Genomic DNA, 21589 nt, shown 5'->3' on the forward strand with positions numbered 1-21589 from the left:
CTCCCCTTGTCCTCAAGTCCATTCGTTACATTTGCATCTTTATTCCTGTCCTGCCCCTAGGTCCATCAGAACCTTTTTTTTTTTGTAGATTCTATATGTATGTGTTAACATATGGTATTTGTTTTTCTCTTTCTGACTTACTTCACTCTGTATGACAGACTCTAGGTCCATCTAACTCACTATAAATAACTCAATTTTGTTTCTTTTTATGGCTGAGTAATATTCCATTGTATATATGTGCCACATCTTCTTTATCCATTCATCTGTCGATGGAAATTTAGGTTGCTTCCATGTCCTGGCTGTTGTAAATAGTGCTGCAATGAACATTGTGGTACATGTCTCTTTTTCAGTTATGGTTTTCTCAAGGTATATGACCAGTAGTGGGATTGCTGGGTCATATGGTAGTTCTATTTTTTATTTTTTTAAGGAACCTCCATACTGTTCTCCGTAGTGGCTGTATCAATTTACATTCCCACCAACAGTGTATGAGGGTTCCCTTTTCTCCACACCCTCTCCAGCATTTATTGTTTGTAGATATTCTGATGATGGGCATTCTGACCGGTGTGAGGCGATACCAAATAGTAGTTTTGATTTGCATTTCTCTAATGACTAGTGATATTGAGCATCCCATCGTTTTTACCTGCAGCATCATTTTGCTGCAGGGATGCAGCAAAAGCACTTCTAAGAGGGAAGTTTGTAGCAATCCAATCCTACCTCAAGAAACAAGAAAAATCTCAAATAAACAACCTAACCTTACACCTAAGGCAATAAGAGAAAGAGCAACAAAAAGAAACCCAAAGTTAGCAGAAGGAAAGAAATCATAAAGATCAGATCAGAAAAAAATGAAAAAGAAATGAAGGAAACAATAGCAAAGATCAATAAAACTAAAAGCTGGTTCTTTGAGAAGATAAACAAAATTGATAAGCCATTAGCCAGACTCATCAAGAAAAAAAGGGGGCTTCCCTGGTGGCGCAGTGGTTGAGAGTCCGCCTGCCAATGCAGGGGACACGGGTTTGTGCCCAGGTATGGGAAGCTCCCACATGCCGTGGAGCAGCTGGGCCCGTGAGCCATGGCAGCTGAGCCTGTGCGTCTGGAGCCTGTGCTCCGCAATGGGAGAATCCACAACAATGAGAGGTCCGCGTACTGAAAAAAAAAAAAAAAGAATAAAAGGGGGACAACTGAAATCAACAGAATTAGAAATGAAAAAGGAGAAGTAACAAGTGACACTGCAGAAATACAAAGGGCCATGAGAGATTACTACAAGTAACTATATGCCCATAAAGTGGACAACCTGGAAGAAATGGACCTTAGAGAAGTACAACCTTCCGAGACTGAAGAAATAGAAAATATAAACAGACCTATCCAAGCACTGAAATTGAAACTGTGATTAAAAATCTTCCAACAAACAAAAGCCCAGCCACAGATGGCTTCACAGGCAAATTCTGTCAAAAATTTGGAGAAGAGCTAACACCTATCTTTCTCAAAGTTTTCCAAAATATTGCAGAGGGAGGAACACTTCGAAACTCACTCTACAAGGTCACCATCACCCTGATACCAAAACCAGACAAAGATGTCACATAAAAAGGAAAATTACAGGCCAATATCACTGATGAATATAGATGCAAAAATCCTCTACAGAATACTAGCAGGTTGAGGGGTTTTGAGTATGCTACCTTAAAGAAGTGAAGCTCATCTGTGGAGCAGACAGGAGACCCAGGCACATCTGATTCCACATCCATGCTGTTTTTTTGAATTGAAGTATAGTTGATTTACAATATTGTGTTAGTTTCAGGTATACAGCAAAGGAATTCATTTATATACATATATTTTTTTCAGATTATTTTCCATTGCTCAGCCATAAAAAAGGATAAAATGTTGCCATTTGCAGCAACACAGATGGACCTACAGATTATCATACTACGTGAAGTAAGTCAGACAGAGAAAGACAAATGCCATAGGATATCACTTATATGTGGAATCTTAAAAATGGTACAAAATAACCTATTTACAAGCAGAAATAGAGTCACAGACATAAAAAACAAACTTATGGTTACCAAAGGGGAAAGACAGGGGGAGGGATAAATTAAGAGTATGGAATTAACACACCCATGCTGCCTTTCAAGGTGGAGGGAAAGTAATTTAGAAAGATGTGAAGACTCATCAGAACGTTATCATGATGAGTCATCAGGTTTGGGCTGATGACTTGATGCCTTGTCCTAAACTAAAAATCACCACTTTGCTCATAATCCCTCCCAGGAGGTCTTACTTTTACCCCTGTTCTGTACAGTGGAGCTGAACACATCTTGTCATGTTCTCTCTCTGCTTAAAGCTCTTCATTATTCTCAGATTAAACAGAAAACAACATAGAAGACCTATCAGACCCTATAGATGTGACCTTCATCTCCAGCTTTTCTACCACACTCCATTGACACTAGTGGTCTAGCTACCCTAGCCCCTTACAACTGTCACCAGTAGGATTGTGCCTCTGTTTTGTCTACCTATAATGTTCTTTGCTTCTTTCATCTTCCCTATTAATCTTTATTCCTTACTTATATTCTTCACAGAAGAATAAAGAATAATTCCCCCAGGAAAGCCTGGCCTGAATTCACCAAATATAGCAAAGCCTTAGTGATCTATTTGCATGGCAATGCTGCATGACAAACAACCATGAAACTACAGTGGCATCGAGCATGAACATTTAGTTTCTTGCTCATGAGCCTCTGGGTGAGCAGGACAATTCTGCCGATCAGAGATAAGCTTGGCTGGGCACATTCACGTGTCTGTGGTCATCCGTGAGTTAACTAGACAGCCTTGTGTCCAGAGTCTCAGTTGGGATGACTGGGCTGATTCCACTTTGCTCCATATAGCTTTCCCAGTACACTGGCTCAAGCATATTCTCATGATAAAGGCAGAGGGACAAGAAAGAATGGAATCTCACATAGCCTCTCAAGGCCTAGGTTCAGAATTGTCACAGTGTCACTTCTTCTACTTTCTTTCTTTTTCTTTTTAAGGGAGTATAGTTGCTTTACAATGTTGTGTTAGTTTCTATGGTACAGCAAAGTGAATCAGCTATACATATACATATATCCTCTCTTTTTTGGATTTCCTTCCCATTTACGTCACCAGAGAGTATTGAGTAGTGTTCCCTGTGTTATACAGTAGGTTCTCATTAGTTATCTATTTTATACATAGTATCAATAGTGTATATATGTCAATCCCAATCTCCCAATTCATCCTACCTCCCCCTTCCCCCCTTGGTATTCATACATTTTTTCCCTACATCTGTGTCTCTATTTCTGCTTTGCAAATAAGATCATCTATACCATTTTTCTAGATTCCACATATATGCGCTAATATACAATATTTGTTTCTCTCTTTCTGACTTACTTTACTCTGTATGACAGTCTCTAGGTCCATCCACGTACCTACAAATGACACAATTTCATTCCTGTTTATGGTTGAGTAATATTCCATTGTATACATGTACCACATCTTCTTTATCCATTCATCTGTTGATGGACATTTAGGTTTCTTCCATGTCCTGGCTATTGTAAATAGTGCTGCAATGAACATTGGGGTGCATGTGTCTTTTCGAATTATGGTTTTCTCTGGGTATATGTCCAGGCATGGGAACTTCTACCTTCTATTGCCCAAAATCACAAGACCAGCACAGGTTCAGAGAGTAGGTGAATAGATTTCACCTCTCAAGCCAGGTTGTTAAGTGTGTGGCTACAGGAAGAGGTAGAAAATTGAGATCTTCCCCACCCTCTAGCTTCCACGAAGGCAAATTCTCAGTGCTTCCCACACAGAAGTCATTCTGTAAAATTTTTTTGAATGAATGAGTAAATAATGAATGAAAGATTTTCTCTACAATGGGGGAAGAAACATCCCAGCCCTGCCAGGCCTGAGATGCAGCTTTCTCAAGCAGTCTTTGACAACCATTAAAGCCACTGGAAAACCAAGGTGGGGTAGGCAAGGAGCATCACAGAGATTTTCCTCAACTTTGAGGAGACAGGAGGTAATCCAGTGAAAAAGTTCAGAAGGAGCCTCCCCGAAATGTGCCATTTTGGCATGAGGCATTAGCTGAGCTAAAGGCAACTGAGACCCTTTGGGCTCAAGAGAAACATCTGCCCCTCTCTTAACTACCTAGAAGAATTTAAATTGAGGGTCTTTCCCAGAGCTCGAATTATCCAGAGGCAAATTTTATCTGAGGGACCCACCTGTATGACAAGGCTAATTACCCAACTTCTGCTCTTCTTTTCACCCTGTGAATTGCCCTCCCCCCTTTTAGAGCTCCAGGTCCCCTTTCCCATCCCACAGCTTAGGAATGGCATATATAACTCATTTTGCCCTCTGTCTTTGAACCTCTAATGTAGAGTTCCTATGCATATGAAATTAAGTTTGGTTTTTCTCCCATTAACCTGTCTCACATTGATTTGATTGTTAGACCAGCCAAAAGAAACTTTGAAAGGTAGGGAAAAATTCTTTCTCCCCAGCACTATGTTTTCCTAGGACTCTCTTAAGAAGCAAAACATGTACTTCTACTAAAAAAGCAAAACAAAACAGAAATGAACAACAGATTTTACCAATCCCAGTGGCCCCTGCTCAGAATGATCCTTAATAAATGTACTGGTTATACTCATTTTACTGATAAAATGATCAGTAAAATAAAATTTGATTTTTGGTCAACCACAAGTAATAAAATTATTTGATTCACTGATATTTCCAATTTAGCTTTAAAATAATTTGGAAACCTGTTAAATTGTATTGCGTATTTGGTTCAATGAATGAGAACAGCAAGGGGGAATAATCATAATAAGATGAATATCTTTGTCAAAAAAAACCCTGTATTTTTCCTACCTTCCTTTAAAACGTCTGACTTTTTGATTAACAGATAGGCTTTTTGTTTGAAGCTGTGGAATTATAGTAGTTTCTCATAGAGTATAAAGAACCAGGATTTTTTTAGAAATTAGTATTAAGTTTTAGCTGTTTTTTAAAAATAGTGACCTTTCTACCCTTGTAAGAACATTTTATGATTTTTATCATTCATCAATTATAGGTTGTGGAAAATATGAAACATACAGCTGAACAACATTTACGACCTCTAGCTCCAGCCAAGCTTTCTTTGTCATAGTTTTTCATTTCCCAGAGTAGGGCACATTTTTTTAAAGCTCAAAACTCTACTCAATGAAAACTGTTAAATAGAAATAATGCTGCGATTAAACTAGCTTTAAAAAGTTGAAAGTACCTGAAAGACATGCAAAGGTCTTTTCAGTGCTGTGATAGAAAAGTCCTTCTGACACGTATTTTTTGTTTCCATTTGTTAAAAACAATGTCTTTTGTGGGTTAGGAATTTATATTCTGTTTTAAAGCTTATCTTTTCAGCGTTCTACTCTTCATCGTGCTATATTACAATATACAATCATGTTCTAGATGGAAATTAAAGTCATTTTTAGAAAACACAGCCAATTTACCTGCCCTTCAGCTGCTTAATACCATTAGGCAGTCACTTGCTTTGCATCAAAGACTTGTAAAAGTGATTGTGTTAAAAGTCCTTTGTGGAATCCAAAATAGGATGCCAATAGCCAAAAGAACAGCCTGTTCTACATTTTAAGAAATGGAATTCATTTGTGGGATGAGCTTCAAAACTAAATTAAAAAATAAAAAAAGCTTCCAATAACATAAGCAAGAAATAGTTCAGATCTAGAGTGTTCTTTAGAATGAAATAAGGACTGTTGGAGGAGAGTGTTAGAACTGATGAAGAATTAAACTATCCGTGAGACACTGGAAAACAGCACTGGCCTCAGAGTTAGAAGTCTCTCCAGTTCTCTCCTGGGAACTGCCACTAATTTTGCTGGTAGGATACAATTTCCGTGCTGGGGGGTGGCATCCAAAAACATGGGCTCAAATCCTAACTCTAGGACTTCCAGTTATGCAACTTAAATGTAAGCAAATTACTTTACATCTAGAAATCTCAAATTCCTCATATCTAATTTAGTGATAATTATAGATTCTACTTTATTGACTGAAAAAAAATGCACAACGTGAGAGTTGTGAGTGACGTTTTATTTGGGGAAAAACGAGGACTATAGCCCAGGAGACAGCATTTTAGATAGTTCTGAGAAACTGCTCTGTAGAAGCAGTGGGGAGGTCAGTATATGTGTGACTGGTGAAGGGAAGTACATCCAATCAAGCACATATTTTTTGTAGAAGATTACTGCTACTCACGAGGAGCGGACATCACCATGAAGGATTTTAGTGCTTTACTAGATATGAGGAGATACAAGAACTGGGTTCATAAAATCTTCTCCTGAAAATATCTAACTATCTGAAGACCTGTTCCGCCAGTTTTTTCCAGAGCACAGAGTGCCTCCTTCCTGATCTCCACCCTGAACTCCTTTCAGGGGGTGTTGAAGGTCAGCAGCTGCAGCTGCTCACGATGTAATCCTTGTAGAGGTAGATGACAAGTGCCAATTTTTAGTTGGCAACTTCATAAGATTATTTAAACAATGAAGTAGTTTGATGCTTGGCATGGTAATTGACAGAGAGTAAGTACTCAATACATGATAGTTGGCTAATTAATTGCATAAACTTTGACAATGAGAATACATTGTGTCTTTCAACCATCAAACACTATGTTTGAGTATCTCATTTTAGGCGTCCCTCAAACCTATAAACTAGATATTGTCTCCAGTAAAGAAATAAAAACTGTGGCATCCAAAAAGATGTAAAGCAATTTTCCAAAGGTTACAGAAAGCCACGGTTCAAACCCACATATGTGCAATTCACAAATACATGTTTGTATCATTTTGCCATGTTGCTCGCAAAGTCACATTATATATAGTTCTTGTGTCTCAGAATTTATCTCAAAACTGCATGATTCTGGTTCTGGGTAAGATGGAGTAAACATAGGCCAATCTAAAAGGTGATTGAGAAAAAAGATCCCAGTCTTGACAAATACCATATCACCTCCCCTCCAGACTACATAGGTCAATTTTTCCTTTTTTTGAATCTGGTCAAAGTAAAAGTGTTGATATTACTACCTGTAACTTGTTGCTATAGAAATAATCTATATGGCAAGGAAACATGGGTTCCGAATTGTGATCTCTTCTATCAAGGTCTCAAGAGGTACTCACCATTCTTGCCAATTCTGCAGTCATCAGTACTCTAGCTCCCAGCTTCTAGAAAGTAGCCAACAACAAAACTTAGGTTGGCTCTTATCCTGGGGTTCATATAATCCTTGCATAGAATTCATTGAATGGAAAAAAATACATCTTACTTTTTGCTAAATCTGCTATATATTTGATATATAGCATTTGATAATTTTAGATCTATTTGATATATAGCAAGTCCTTCAATTATAATTATGTTGGAAAAATAATAATAACAATAACAACATTGGTGTCAAATAGTATCTGTGTCTTTGTCACCAAAGTCTCAAATACTTCGTATCACTTTACAATCATTGTAGATACATCTCAAAATGTTACATTTTGACTACTTCAAAATTATATTAGTTATTAGATCCACTGGTAAATCTTTTCATTTAATGCTCTAATAAAAAAGAATATATATTAGACTAGGACAAAATTTTGAAATATTTATGTAATTATATTTGAATATGATTGGTTTCCTTTATAATGCTATGCATTTTATTGTATGCATTTAAAAGTATTATTCTTTTAAAACTTTTATTGGAGTATAGTTGATTTAAAATGTTATGCTAGTTTCAGGTGTACAGCAAAGTGTATCAGCTATACATATACATATATCCACTCATTTTTTAGATTCTTTTCCCATATAGGCCATTACAGAGAACTGAGTAGAGTTCCCTGTGCTATACAGTAGGTTCTTATTAGTTATTCATTTTATACCTAATAGTGTGTATATGTCAGTCCCAATCTCCCAGTTTATCCCTCCCCCCGACCCCTTATCCCCTGGTAACCATAAGTTTGTTTTCTACATCTGTGACTCTACTTCTGTTTTGTAAATTAGTCCATTTGTACCATTTTTTAAGATTCCACATATAAATGATATCATATATTTGTCTTTCTCTGTCTGAATTACTTCCTTAGTATTATAATCCCTAGGTCCATCCATATTGCTGCAGATGGCATTATTTCATTCTTATTTAGAGCTGAGTAATATTCCATTATATATATGTACCATATCTTCTTTATCCATTCCTCTGTTGATGGACATTTAAGTTACTTCCTTGTCTTGGCTATTGTAAATAGTGCTGCAGTGAACATAGCGGTGCATGTATCTTTTCAAATTATGGTTTTCTCTGGGAATATGCCTAGGAGTGAGATTGCTGGATCATATCGTAGTTATATTTTTAGTTTTTAAAGGAACCTCCATACTGTTCTCCACAGTGGCTGTATCAATTTACATTCCCACTAACAGTGTAGGAGGGTTAAAAGTATTATTCCTGAAAAGAAACTTCAGGCTGCCAAACATAATAAGAACGATGGAAAAACAAAACCAAACAAAACCAAGAATCCCTAAATCGAAGGTCAGAGCACTGACAATGAGGTAACAATAGTCCTTAGCATCTGATCCTGGTAACTCCAAACAATGGAAAGTTAGCAATTAAAAACAGCACTGATTATTTATTGATTGATTATACTGTGTTGATTTATCAATATATATTTATTTTCCAAACATGGTAGAATTATTTCTATAATCCTTAGCAATCAGGATAGGTTGGAGTTGCCAGCAATAGGCTGGACTCGAGGCAGCAAATAAAGCCCAGTGTTCCTTCAGCCATTACATCATTAATGGCACTTCCAGAATTCCAGAAATTAGAGGTGAGATTATGAAGTAGTTCTAGGACATAAAGCAGTCATATCACTATCTTTTGCTAAAGCATATTATGCATGACTCTTTGGCCTCAAGTTCTTGACAAAACTTTGAACTTTGACTAGTCTCATTGTTCTCTTATCTTGCCATGGCATTGAGCAGGGTAAAAGTGCATGGTAGGATTTTTAAACATGATGGGAAAAAAATGCATTAAACTGTAAATATTTAAAACCCTTCCACTTTTCCATTTCCTTAAGGAGAAGGGGTCCTTAGTTTGTAGCACTGAGGTTTTTTTTGCTACTCAATAATTCTGAAGATCTGAAGACATGTTTATAAGGGGCATAGGGTTGGGGAGAGAGAAGAAAAGGAAAGACCCTGGAACTGGAGGAGTTGGCATGAGAAGACCATTTTTAAGAGTAAAAGAGAAGAAACTGGAACTACTGCTGGGCTGTTTGGGACTCTGGGAAAAGATGGATGAAAAGAAGTTTTGAGGAAATTTTGTTGTGTATAGAAAATGTAATCCCCTTTGACCACCCACTCAAGAAAATTTCAAGTCAATATTGCTTTTCTTTTGGAAGGATTTTCACAAGGTTGAGGTAGGTCTAAGGCAGGAGCAAGAAGATCTGTTTTATTCATCACTTTAAGGCTTCTACCAGCTTTTTCGATGGGAGTGTGTTTGTGCGTGTGCATAAGTGTGTGTGTGCATGTGTATGCCAAGCATTTGAAAAAGACTTTGTGGACGACATCTAACATTTCACCAAACGTCCTTCACAGAATTCATTCCCAAGCTTCTGTTTTGCACCTGCAGCTACTTCCTTGACAGGTTTACACTGACATCTTATTCATATGTAAAACACAACATGCTTCAAATTAAATCTTTCTTTCCCCAAAGTTAGTCTCTCTTTCAGAATTACTGGCTATGTGTACAGATTATCAGTTGTATGAGTATTTTCTGAATCTCTCAAGAATAACATCTCAGGACTGCCTTTTGTCTTCCTCATATGCTCTTTTCCATCCATATTTACTATTAAACACATAATCACTGAGTGGAGACGTGTTGAGTATTGATCTAGGCACTGGGGATTCAGTGGTGAAAGAGACACACAGGGTCCTATGTCAAAGTTGACCAGAAACACAAAATGACTTTCCTTTGGAATCACTTCCATCTATTTTTTCCCATCCTTACTACACAATCATAATTTGAATCATAATTTATCTGTATCTGGGCAATTGCTCTTAGCTATCATCTGGACTCTCATCCACCTTCTATACTTCCACACTGTTTCTTTATTAAAAGAATTTTTTTAATTGGAGTATAGTTGATTTACAATGTTGTGTTAGTTTTTAGTGTACAGCAAAGTGATCCATATATATATGCTTTTTCAGATTCCTTCCCATTATAGTTTATTATGACACATTGAATATAGTTCCCTGTGCTATACAGTAGGATCTTGTTGTTTATCTATTTTATATGTAATAGTTTGTATCTGCTAACCCCAAACTCCTAATTTATCCCCCCCCCCCACATTTCTCCTTTGGTAGCCATAAGTTTGTTTTCTATGTCTGTGAGTTTGTTTCTGTTCTATAAATAAGTTTGTTTGTTTCATCTTTTTAGATTCCACATGTAAGTGATATCATATCAAATGTCTTCCTCTGACTTACTTCACTTAATATGATAATCTCTAGGCCCATCCATGTTGCTGCAAATGGCATTATTTCACTCTTTTTTATGGCTGAGTAATATTCCATTATTTTTATCCATTCAACTGTCTCTACTGTTTCTTTATGAAGTTTTTATCTTCTTATTAATCTTTGTCTGAAAGCATCATATGAAACCCCATCATCTACAGCATAGAATCAAGTCTCTTTTTCTAGCATTCAGATACCTCATAGTCCAGCCCAGAGAATACTGGTTCATCTCTTCCATGGGTACATCAATGTACACTCTTCCATTCATCATACTTTCAACATGTCTTATGATATTGTTTTGGCTGTGCATTTGCTCCAGGAGAATGGAAGTTTTTCTTCTACTATCCACATTTATCTGAATACAAAACTTACTTTCTTGTTAGAAAAAAATTACAAGCCATATTTATAGAATACCTCCAAATTCTTAAAACACATTCAATGAATTATCTAATTCATTATTGTTTTTGATCTTCATAGGGCTAGAGTAGAAAGGACAGGTTTTAGTTTGGTCAATTTTCAGGTAAGGAAAGTGAGTCAAAATAAGTTTATGAATGAGGTGGTGAGTGAAAAAATATGTAACTAGAAATTTTGAGTCATTACTTTCTTCCAGCTCTTCCCACTATGCCATGTATTTCACCAGCTAAAACTTACACTGAGGAGATTAGAATTCCAGCAACTTAGCAAATGGCAAATGTATCCTCCTAATGGAAACTTGCAATGCTCTACCCCTAGGGTGAATAACTTGGTCACTTAGGATTCTATGTGACACGAATGCTCTGTTGTGGGATTGACTGCATCTCCTTGAAAAGCACAGGGCGCTTTACCTTTCATTCCATCTTCATCTCCTTGCCAAACTGAAAACTACTGCTGATTTAACACCTTCAGCCTCCTTTTAATTCTTAGATTGAGCTGGACATTGTGAAACGAGACTTGTCAAACTCAGGTTATGCATTGGGACTCAAAGTAAACCCCTGGGACTCCTCAGAAGAGTTGCTGTCAAATGGAATGTGATGAAATCCTATAAGAACTGAATGGGCTATAAAAACATTGCAGCTCAGCCACACGGCTGGGAAAACAAGAAGAAAATTTTAAAGGTGAGGGAGAAAAAGAAAAGAAATTACTATGAAGATACAACCCAAAATTGGCATTTGCCTTATGTAACTCTTCTGATTGAAAGATACCTCCACCTAGTCCTCTTAAAAATTGCTCTAGCTTAGCATTATTAAGGTGAGTTTTGCTTTTCTTATACTAACATGCATATTTTCACATTTCACATATTTAATGTGAGTATTTTTTGTCAAAATTGCACAATGAATATTTGCCATTTGCATTTCCATAGAGAAACCAATTTGTTTTGAAAATACAGCTTTCGTGTCTGAAAGAAAATCATCATTTATTTTTCACACGTTAATATTAGAAAATTTTGTTTTGACTGTAAATACCCTAATAGCACAGGCATGGAAGTGAGGAGAAAAACAAGTGGCATTTACCGAGCTCCCATGATGTGCTCAGATTTTTACCCATATCTCTTTTTATTTGGAGGCAAACTTAAAAGTAGATCTTTAAGTCTGCATTTTAGAAATAAATAATTGGAGAGTTAAAGAGATTAAGCAGTGAGGCCAAGAGGCCTCAACTAGTAAGTGTCAGATCTAGAGGTGAACTGGGTGCGTTTTACTCAAAACTGCTGCCTTAACCACTTAGCATAGTATTTGACACACATTTGGTGATCACACAGTAGTCAAATTGAAATTTCTTTCAAATTTTTTTCTTATCTATAAAGAAATAATGAAAGTAAAAAAATCTAGAAAGAGGTATGTATCTTCGTAGAAAAATAGGAAAAAAGGTTCATCTCTTCAATGTGCAAAAATTGTATTCTTGCGGCTTTCATTAGAAAATACTTAGCAATGAAAAAAGTCATGTTAAACCTCAAAGATTATATGTTTAGTTCTTCAACCAACAGAGACATAAAAAGTAAGAAGTAAGACATGGAAGTAAATGGAAGCTTTCCATCATCTTTCAAAGGAAAATAGGTTGCCTTCTACTGATTAGAGAAGAATGACATCAGTAAAAGCCCAAGTGATTTTCCTCAATTTCTTTTAAATGCTGGTGTCAAGGAGTCAACCATTATGCCAGCAAAACTAGCACCATGGACAAACTGGCTTGTTGCTTTGAATGAAACCTGTGTCAACTTAGCCAGTTGTAACTTTACAGCTTTGGTTTTTTTACATGTATTTCTTAACCTTAATGATGTCATTGGAAGATGCAATTTTTGTTTCTATCTAAAATAGCCCCTGGTTATATTTCATCTTTAAACCTTTTTCTCTGAATAGTATTGGAATTCCAGGGAGAAAGGGTCTGTAGTGTTGTATATAGTCTAAATATTTTCTTGGCACTGGCATTAAGCAAATGCTGTCTGTTGTTCTTTCATAGAGTGATTAAAATGTCAAGCTCTGGAGTCAGATTCAGGAGGGTCGAATTCTAGTTCTGTCATCTACTAATTGTGCATTAGGGCAAATTACTTAACCTTTTTTCGCCTCAGTCTCCTCATCTTTAAAATAGGACTAGTCATAATAGTATGAATATGTCCCACACATAGTATTATTTTAAGGAGTAAATGATGTATGGTTTATAAAGTATTTAGCACAGTGCTTGTCAAATGATAATCATCAATGTACATTAACATCATTATAATTAGTTTTCATCCATTTATCCATTAAAATACTTGAAAGAGCTCAGGAAAAGAGAAATATATGAATCTACTTTGAAATTGATTAGCATCTCTGTGGAGAGGCCAGACTCTTGTCCTTTCTGTGTCTTACCTCAGTAAGTCTGATATGTGTGTGTTTCTCAACTTAATTCATCCCCCCTGAAATTGGATCCCGAGAGTACAGAAGGATATTCACCAATTTCATTTCAGATGAAATTAGATTAAGTAGCACAAGTGGTGACACTCTATAATGGACTAAGGATTCTGCATATTAATATAGCCGCTCCAACTTCTGCATCAGAGAAGGAGCAATGAACTTACTCGAGGTCAATTAATCTCCACATGAGGATTAGTTTTTTTATATATTTAATATAAAATATCCCACAACAACATGATTCATGTGAGATAAATATTGTAAGGTTAAAGTAAAAGCCAATATTATTCAGAAAATACAGTAAAAGGGCTGTAATAGTCAGTTCTAGAAGCCAATATCTAGAAGTCCAATATCAAGGTGAGAGCTGACTCGTAGTAAGGTGTCTCTTCTTGGCTTGCAGATGATCACCTTCTTGTTGTATCTTCACAGTATAGAGAGAGAACTTTGGTGTCTCTCTCTCTACTTATAAGGGCACCAGTCCTATGAAATTAGGATCTCACCCTTATCACCATCTTTAATGTTAATTATCTCCTAAAAGCCGTAGACGCAGATACTAAGTCATGGGAGTCGGGCTTCGACATATGAATTTTGAGGCAAACACAATTCAGTCCATAGCAAGGATGTAGCTCTGAAAAATTTTGATTGTGAAAATAAGAAAAAGAATATTTTAGAAGTAAGATGTATGTTCCATAAGGGAATAGAAAGACACAGACTTTATGAAACTGGAGTGGGTAACCAGAAGCAGCAAACTAGCAGAGATAAGCAAAGGGTAAGAAGAGATGGAAAATGCAGTGGTAATACTAAAATTTGTAACCCAGAGACTTCTAATTACCTTACTAAGTCACTCAGGTAGACTTTATTCCTAAAACCTTCACTCTAACAGTGGAGTTACTGTGATGAATGCATTTTCCTTAATACCTAGTGGTTGTTTTAACTGCAGATTTTCATGAAAAGAATTTCAGCAATAATTTTAAGATAAATTTAAAATTTTAGTATTTGGTGGGAGGAAGGGAGTGGAAATGAAGAAAGATAAGGAGAGAAGAGTAGATAAGTGAAAAAGAATAAAGAAGGGAGTTAATAAGGTATGGACAAGTCAGCGAGAACTCAAGAGGGAAAAAAGGAAGTCATATAGGAAAATGAGTTAAGGAAAAAGTAGAAATAAAGCAAATGCTAGAAAAAAGAGAAAAGCAGAATGTTACCTCAGGAACAGCACTTATGTCATTGCCAAATATTAAGAGGTGATCTATATAATGACAGAGACAGGAGAATAATAAAAATGCTAAAACCATAAAAAAATGTTCAAATTATGGTTCCATAGTAGTTTTTAAAAATCTTGTTTTGTTTTATTCTGTAAGTTACTTTAGGGGATGGTCCCTGTCTTTCAATGCCTGTTATTCTCTTATCTACCAATCAGATACTGTGCTAGTCACTGAGGATATAAAGATAACCAAGATGTCTTGGTTTCTGACCTAGAAGTGTTGTCAACTCACTTAAAGAGAAATATATTATAGATACTCAACATTTATTCCTCAAATAGAAGCACATGTCATCTAAAAACATGAAGTGTTGAAGAAGGACTAAACGTTATGATTATGGAGAAAAGATAAATTTTTAAAGTAAAAATGGAAATTTTAATGCCCATTTGAATTTGTTAATGTGAGACATCGTTCTCCATATTGGTATCAAATAATCCTAAACTTATACCAACGTTCATGATCTTCAATGGCGATTCTTTACATCTTCAGATTTCACGCAAAACAAAACTGAATTTTTCTTCTAATTATTCTATGAGTTAGATTCTTTCATCATTTTATGAATTGCATACATTGCATAATTTGACAATAAGGAGTATGAAGAAGTGTTAACTTTCCCCAAATGGCAGGACTGCTGTGAGGCAGAGACAGTTTAATAACTAGCACTGTCGGTCCTTTAATCTGGAAATTTGGAGAGAATAGCATTGTAGCTCATTCTTTATAGTTTGCTTTAATGGAGCACTATGTCCTCTCTTCTAGTTTGAGATGAAACTCAGAGGACGCTGTATTATAGAATTCTGTAACATTATTCGTTTGTGTAAATCCAGCCCATTCCTTTAAATTTCACCCCTGAAAGGACTAATCAAATATCTACAAGTCTTTTTAGGGCTATGATAGGAACTGGAAACAAAAAGCAGGAAATAAGATCAGCTAGTTTAAGCAATTATAAAGCCACTTTAAAAATCAATCCAATTTCTAGCAAGTTGCATCATAAAATTTCTGCCCAAAAGAGTCCAGCAAAAAATGAAGTCACTGCCAGGGTCCTCTGACACAGTTCAGCTTTATAGCTCTTCTTCAGAATTTCAGCAGCCTTGGCTAAATCACCAGATGGGTTTCAAAGAATGTCATTACAAAGTCCTTATGTGAGTTGGCAAATAGATGTCAACAAAAGCTTTGTGCTTTATCCAGACCAGTCCATGCTGAGGAGTCCAAAATCTAAATCTCAGCGCTGAAATATTTTCATCTAAAAAAATATTTCCCCACTGAGCTCTGTACCTTTGCTCTCTCTTTGCATTCTCTCTCTCTCTCTCTTTCCTTTCTCGGTCTCTGTCTCTTTCCTTATCTTTCTTTTTAAGGAAGATGCACAAGATATTTAAACATAGACTTTATAAGAATAAAATGTTTTAAATGAATACCTTGTAAAACACAGGATAAATCAAAGGCATTGAAGTATAGCAGCACTTTGGGAGAGACTGAAACCTCTGGGTACTTCAAGCTATGCATTTATGTGTGTGTGTGTGTGTGTGTGTGTGTGTACCTACACATTTTTTCCCTTTCGTGTACTATCTCTTTTGTCTTGTATTTGTTACATGAAACACATAATGGGTCCGTCCTCTAAGATGAATTAATGTGACCAGTTACCAGCTCTGTTGGAATGTTCTGTCTTCTGGATAATAGCAGTATCCTCCCGGCCCCCAAACTGAGTTTTGTAGAAAGCAGCACATGAGCATTTCTGGGAGGAAACCTTTTAAGTTATATCTGTGCAAGGCAGGCCACCTGGGTTGTAGAATGGCCCATCTGTTCATGTTGGCAGTCTCTGTAGAGGCAGGAGCAGGTACTGCTAAATTGAATGTTCTGCACAGCTCCCATGATCATCCAGAGAAGAAGCACCAAATGGCTCACCCATGCTGTGGCCCATCCATGTGAGAACATTGATGCCATGGAGAAGAGCATGCACGGCAGATGTCCTCAACAGGAAAGAACAAGCAGCGTATTTGCTAAGGATGCTTCTGGTCATCCTTGACGAGTGAGGGGTTGGGGTAAACAAATAGAGTGTTGAGCTGGGAAGGAGCAGGCAGAAAAGCCTGTTACTCTGGAACAGTATTAATCTAGTCATTATATTGTAATATGTGAGAAATAAAATATTGCCTGCCATTTCAGTAAACAAAGGATGTCATGGTCATCAGCGATTGCAGCCACAGCCTATGGTGATCTGGTGAGCCCAGAGGGAACTCAGGAAGGAAAGAATACCTGCCATCTAGTAGTCATCAGACGGCAGCCACTCCCCACGGTGAGCCTTGAAGAAGCCCAGGGTGTGAAAACACAGGATACCGGCCCCAGATAGCTGAGGTGCATATCAAAGGAATAATTTCAGTGAGCCCAGAAGCTTGCATCTTCCCATATAGAGAAAAGTGCTAAACTCCTTAACTTGGGATATCTGGTTTTCTTTTAATAACAAAACTAATCTTTTGTTCCTACTTCCTGCTCTTTGTTGCAAAACTCCTTTATATCCTAGCTCCCTCCATCACTTTCTCGGAGCAGTTCTCTCAGGGTCAGCTGAGATGCTGCAACCCTGGCTTGAAGTCCTAAAAATTCCCACCAAATAAAACATAACTCTCAAACTTTAGGTTGTATATACATATATTTTTAGTTGACATATATACTGATTAACTTAGTTATAATGTTTGTAATGTGTCCCTCACTGCCTCAGTTCAGAGAGAAAGTCTAAATTCCACCTTGATCAGGAGATCAGTGTTTTCCTTTCACGTCCCCGTTTCTCAAGAAAACTTCCAGTCTGCCAAGAGGGTTTAGAGGTGTCCAGGACTGGTGGACACAAAGGTGTCCACAGAAAGTCGGGGGAGGGGATCCCACATTGGGGATAGCTTAGGGGCTCTGATTTCCTTCCACTATTTCAGGTAACCTCCTGACAAAGGTCCTTCCCTCTTTCCCTCATCAAGGACTCAGATCCCTCAGCTCCAATTTTGGACCTCATCTGCACCTCCTAACTCTCTTCTCAGTTTCAGTATTATCTAGCCTTTGAGAGAGAAAAACTTACTTTGTAACCTTATGTTCATTTCAAGCCTTTCTTTTTAGCCCTTAGGGCAATATATTTCTTTAAGCGTTTCTTCCAGCCTCCGGGTGGACTTAAAAAGAAAAATGGCTTACGAGCAACCACTGGCAGAGTAGTGTTGAAATAAATTTCTAGGCCCAAGATGGAGCTGTTCCTGCCCAGGTGTCATATCAGCAAACGAAAACTTTGATAACTTTTGTGTCCCTGTAAACCTAGTCATCCAATCCCCAAATGCTACATCAGCTGCGGACTCTGTACTCACTTCTTTGTTCCTTATGTATTTTCTATTTTTCTCTTTCTTGTTCCTTATCTATAAAAGCACCCTGCCTTCCCCACATTTTGCTGTTCTCTGGACCCTTGGGAACAGAGACTGCCTGCTTCATGAAATGTTAAACTTTCTTTGTATCACCTAAATTGTCTTCTTTAATAATTTTTAACAGCAGAAAGGAAGGAAATACACTGAAGGTACACATATTTATACTTCAAGGAATGATCCTAAATTTTTGAATACATTATCACATGTTTTTCTCAGAATAACATTCCTGGGAGAATACTATTAGCCGTTCCATACAGATAAGTAAACTGAGGCTCAGAAGGGTTTCAATTGACCTGCCCAAGTTTGTTTCAGCTGAAAAATGGGAGAAGTGGCCTATCTCACATGTGAAGCTATAAGATGAGATGAGTGTGAAGGGGAGCAGAATATGCCACCCCGAAATATGCTCTTTGACATTAGGATTATTTTGAGCTGCTATTCTTTGAGAAACAGCAGATGCAGAGAGGCTCTGAAAACAGAGTGGCAGTTACTCATTTGTAAGGGAAATTGACATTTATAAAGGAAACCTTCATTTGTAAGGGTGTGTGCCTTGCTGTTTCCAGAAGAGGGGTTGACTCTAAGTCACAAGAAACTTATCAATGGAGAAGGCACCCACTTAAATTGCATAACAGAACTTACCCTTACCCTGTGATTTTCCTGGTAACCTCTCCATTACTGGCTTCCCCCACCCAACCAACATGTTTTGTCTTCAATTGAAGATGACATTATTTAAGGTGGTGGCTTGGGTCACCTCAGGGAGTTTGCTCATTTTTCCTGGGTGTCTCCCATGCATCCCATGAGGCATACCTGTTAATTATCTCTTTGTTTTTCTCTTGTCAATCTGTCTCTTATGACAGGGTCTTAGCCAAGATCTCAGAAGGGTAGAGGGTACATTATTATTCCTCTCGTACAAATGCATATTTTAACTATGAAATATTTCCATTTTCTCTTGATCCATTAGTACTCTAATAAGGTTATAATCCTTTAAAGTAACGTAGTATTACCATTGTTTATAAGCTTCCTGAACACAGACACCAGATTTCTTCCGCTGGCCACTGTAATCGCCAGCACTTAGCACACTGTGTGGCACATAAACGTTCAATCAAGTATTTTTTGTTTTTGTTTTTATTGGAATGGGTAAGGGATGAAGATAGAACTATAATTCATGCATTTCCTAATATTTCTTTTCTGGTATGGACAAAAGCCAGTGTTTCTTCTTAGCCTTAGGATAGAGTCGGACAGATTAATATATTCACTCACACATGCATAAGGATTTCAGTGTTTCCTGAGTAATGTAGTGCATTAGCTACTTGTGGTCTTACTTCTGTAAATAACCCACTGATAAATAATGAGTGTCTGTAATGAAGGAATATGTCATTATTTAGCTGTCTGTATGAAAGCAGAACCCACTTTACTTTGCACAGTGTACAGAGAAAAGGAATCCAAGGTTTTCTTTTACTCTTTCTATGTTGTCAAAAGGTATATTTCTTACCTTTGTGTCTTTTATTTGTTTTATAACAATATTTTTATGAAAACTTTTACTGATGCAGAGTCAGAGGAAGGCTCTATAAAAATGTTGGCTCCTATTATTGTAGAAGGGGCAGTTTTTGTCAGAACAAATTTTCAATGAGCCTGGAAAAAGATTTGTTTTGGAAAAAATTGTCAATCAGGATCTGCCCAGAAAAGAAAGAAAAAAACTAGCCCTCAAATCACAGCATCTTACAAGACTCTAACTCTTTTGTTGAGGAGGAATTGCAGTGGGCTCAAAACCCAGTTATCTTTCAAGAACCTTCTCATTAGTTTTATTGTTATATGTATTTGATCTGCCAGGAATACAGTACTTTCCATGTGCATTACTCATTGACCTTCAAAGTGTGTAGTCATTTCAGTGGAGTTCCAGAGGCAGAGATGGAATGTATTATTAAAAGAAAGATGGTAATGTTTATTGACAACATTCTAGGTAGATGTCATTTTATTTATATTACAGAGTATGAACTTTATAGACATAATTATATATCAGGTTCACATATATATTTCTGACATATGTGTATTTTGAGTCAGGTAGAAAATTCATGTACACAACAACAGCACAACTTAAGGGTCGACAATGTATAAGTGTGTATATCTAATTGCATAATATCTCAATTATATCCATATCATACTTAGAACCTAGCGAAGGAAGATTTGTCAAATTTGTGAGGGATAAAGAGCCATGTATTATTAAGGGCAGGGTAAAAATCATTGAGTTAAAACAAAGGCATCCAACTGTTATCAGATTGGTCAACCAGACCCATGCCGGGGTCCTAGCCCAGGCTGAGATCCCCTGTCTCTGCCAGGGAGGTTCTTTTTCTGATCCAATTCATGCAGCTAATAACAAAACAGATGCGGAGACTGGAACAGCACAAGGTTTATTCAATGGTCAAAGAATGGAAAAGTGGGAACCTAGTTCACAAATCAACTTCTCAACCCAATGAGGATGTAGGCACCAAATCTATAGGAGAGTCAAAGTAAAAGGGAAGGATTTGGAAAGAGTGAGAGGACTATTCATGAGTTATCTGAGAACAGGGGTGTGGTTTGGACTTGGAAATGATGTACTCTCCTTTTCAGTCCTTGTATGGGCTTTTTTGGTTGTTGTTATGGTAACTGTCAACTGTCATAGCACTGGTAGGTGGGTCGTTTAGCTAATGAATTATAATGAGTGTATAATGAGGCTCAAGGTCCACTGGAAGTCAAATCCTCTATCATCTTGGGTCTAGTAGGTTCTAACCAGTTCTTTTTTTTGTCTTTGCAGCTTCCTCCTGAAACTTAGATAAGGGTAATTGGTTTCTATGTGAGGGAGGGGCAGGGGTATGATTCTGGGGCAACAGCCTTGGTAACACAATCTTTGTCCATATATGCGGAAACAGACTGCATCTCTATCATAAGTTCCTTGTCTGAGTAACTTTGAAGACAACAGCCTCGATTTCATTCACTCTTCAACTGACTGTGAAGTGTTCCAATGTATGGGATGAAGATTTATGTTAAGAACAGACCCCTGTAAATAGCCATCTCTCCTCAGATAAGGAGGATAAGCATACAGAATCAAAATAATGATACTGGCATACATCACAGCCAGCCATAAACGTATCCTAAACCAATGAAAATGGCAACCTGTCTCTTAATAGACCATGGAGATAGAATTTAATAATGTGTGTAGTGGACGCTGGGCTGTATCACCCAGATTCCCCTCTTCAGAATCAAGACTTTTGATACCTGTCAGGAATTTTGAGTATGACTACTAAGATATATGTCCCCCTCTGCAGGAGGGACTTGCCTCAACCAAGGCCACATCCTGTCCCTGTGAATGGGGCAACCAAGGCTGGCAGAGGTGGGACACAAAGGCTTTTCCTGTTGCTTCAATTCTGGTCCTTTCTAAAAGTCACCCCAGCTCCAGAGCACCTATATGATTGGTTGTAGCCCTGTTGCTAATGCTTTTCAGTTCAATTTCTCCCTCTGCAGCCTTTATGCTCCTATAGGTTTTGTTCCTGAAAGTACTCCCCAATAAACCTCAGGCATACATGCCTTAATCTAAGAGTCTATTTCTAGGGAGGTCAACTGATGA

This window comes from Pseudorca crassidens, chromosome 5 (assembly GCF_039906515.1).
Source record: "Pseudorca crassidens isolate mPseCra1 chromosome 5, mPseCra1.hap1, whole genome shotgun sequence".
Taxonomy (NCBI): domain Eukaryota; kingdom Metazoa; phylum Chordata; class Mammalia; order Artiodactyla; family Delphinidae; genus Pseudorca; species Pseudorca crassidens.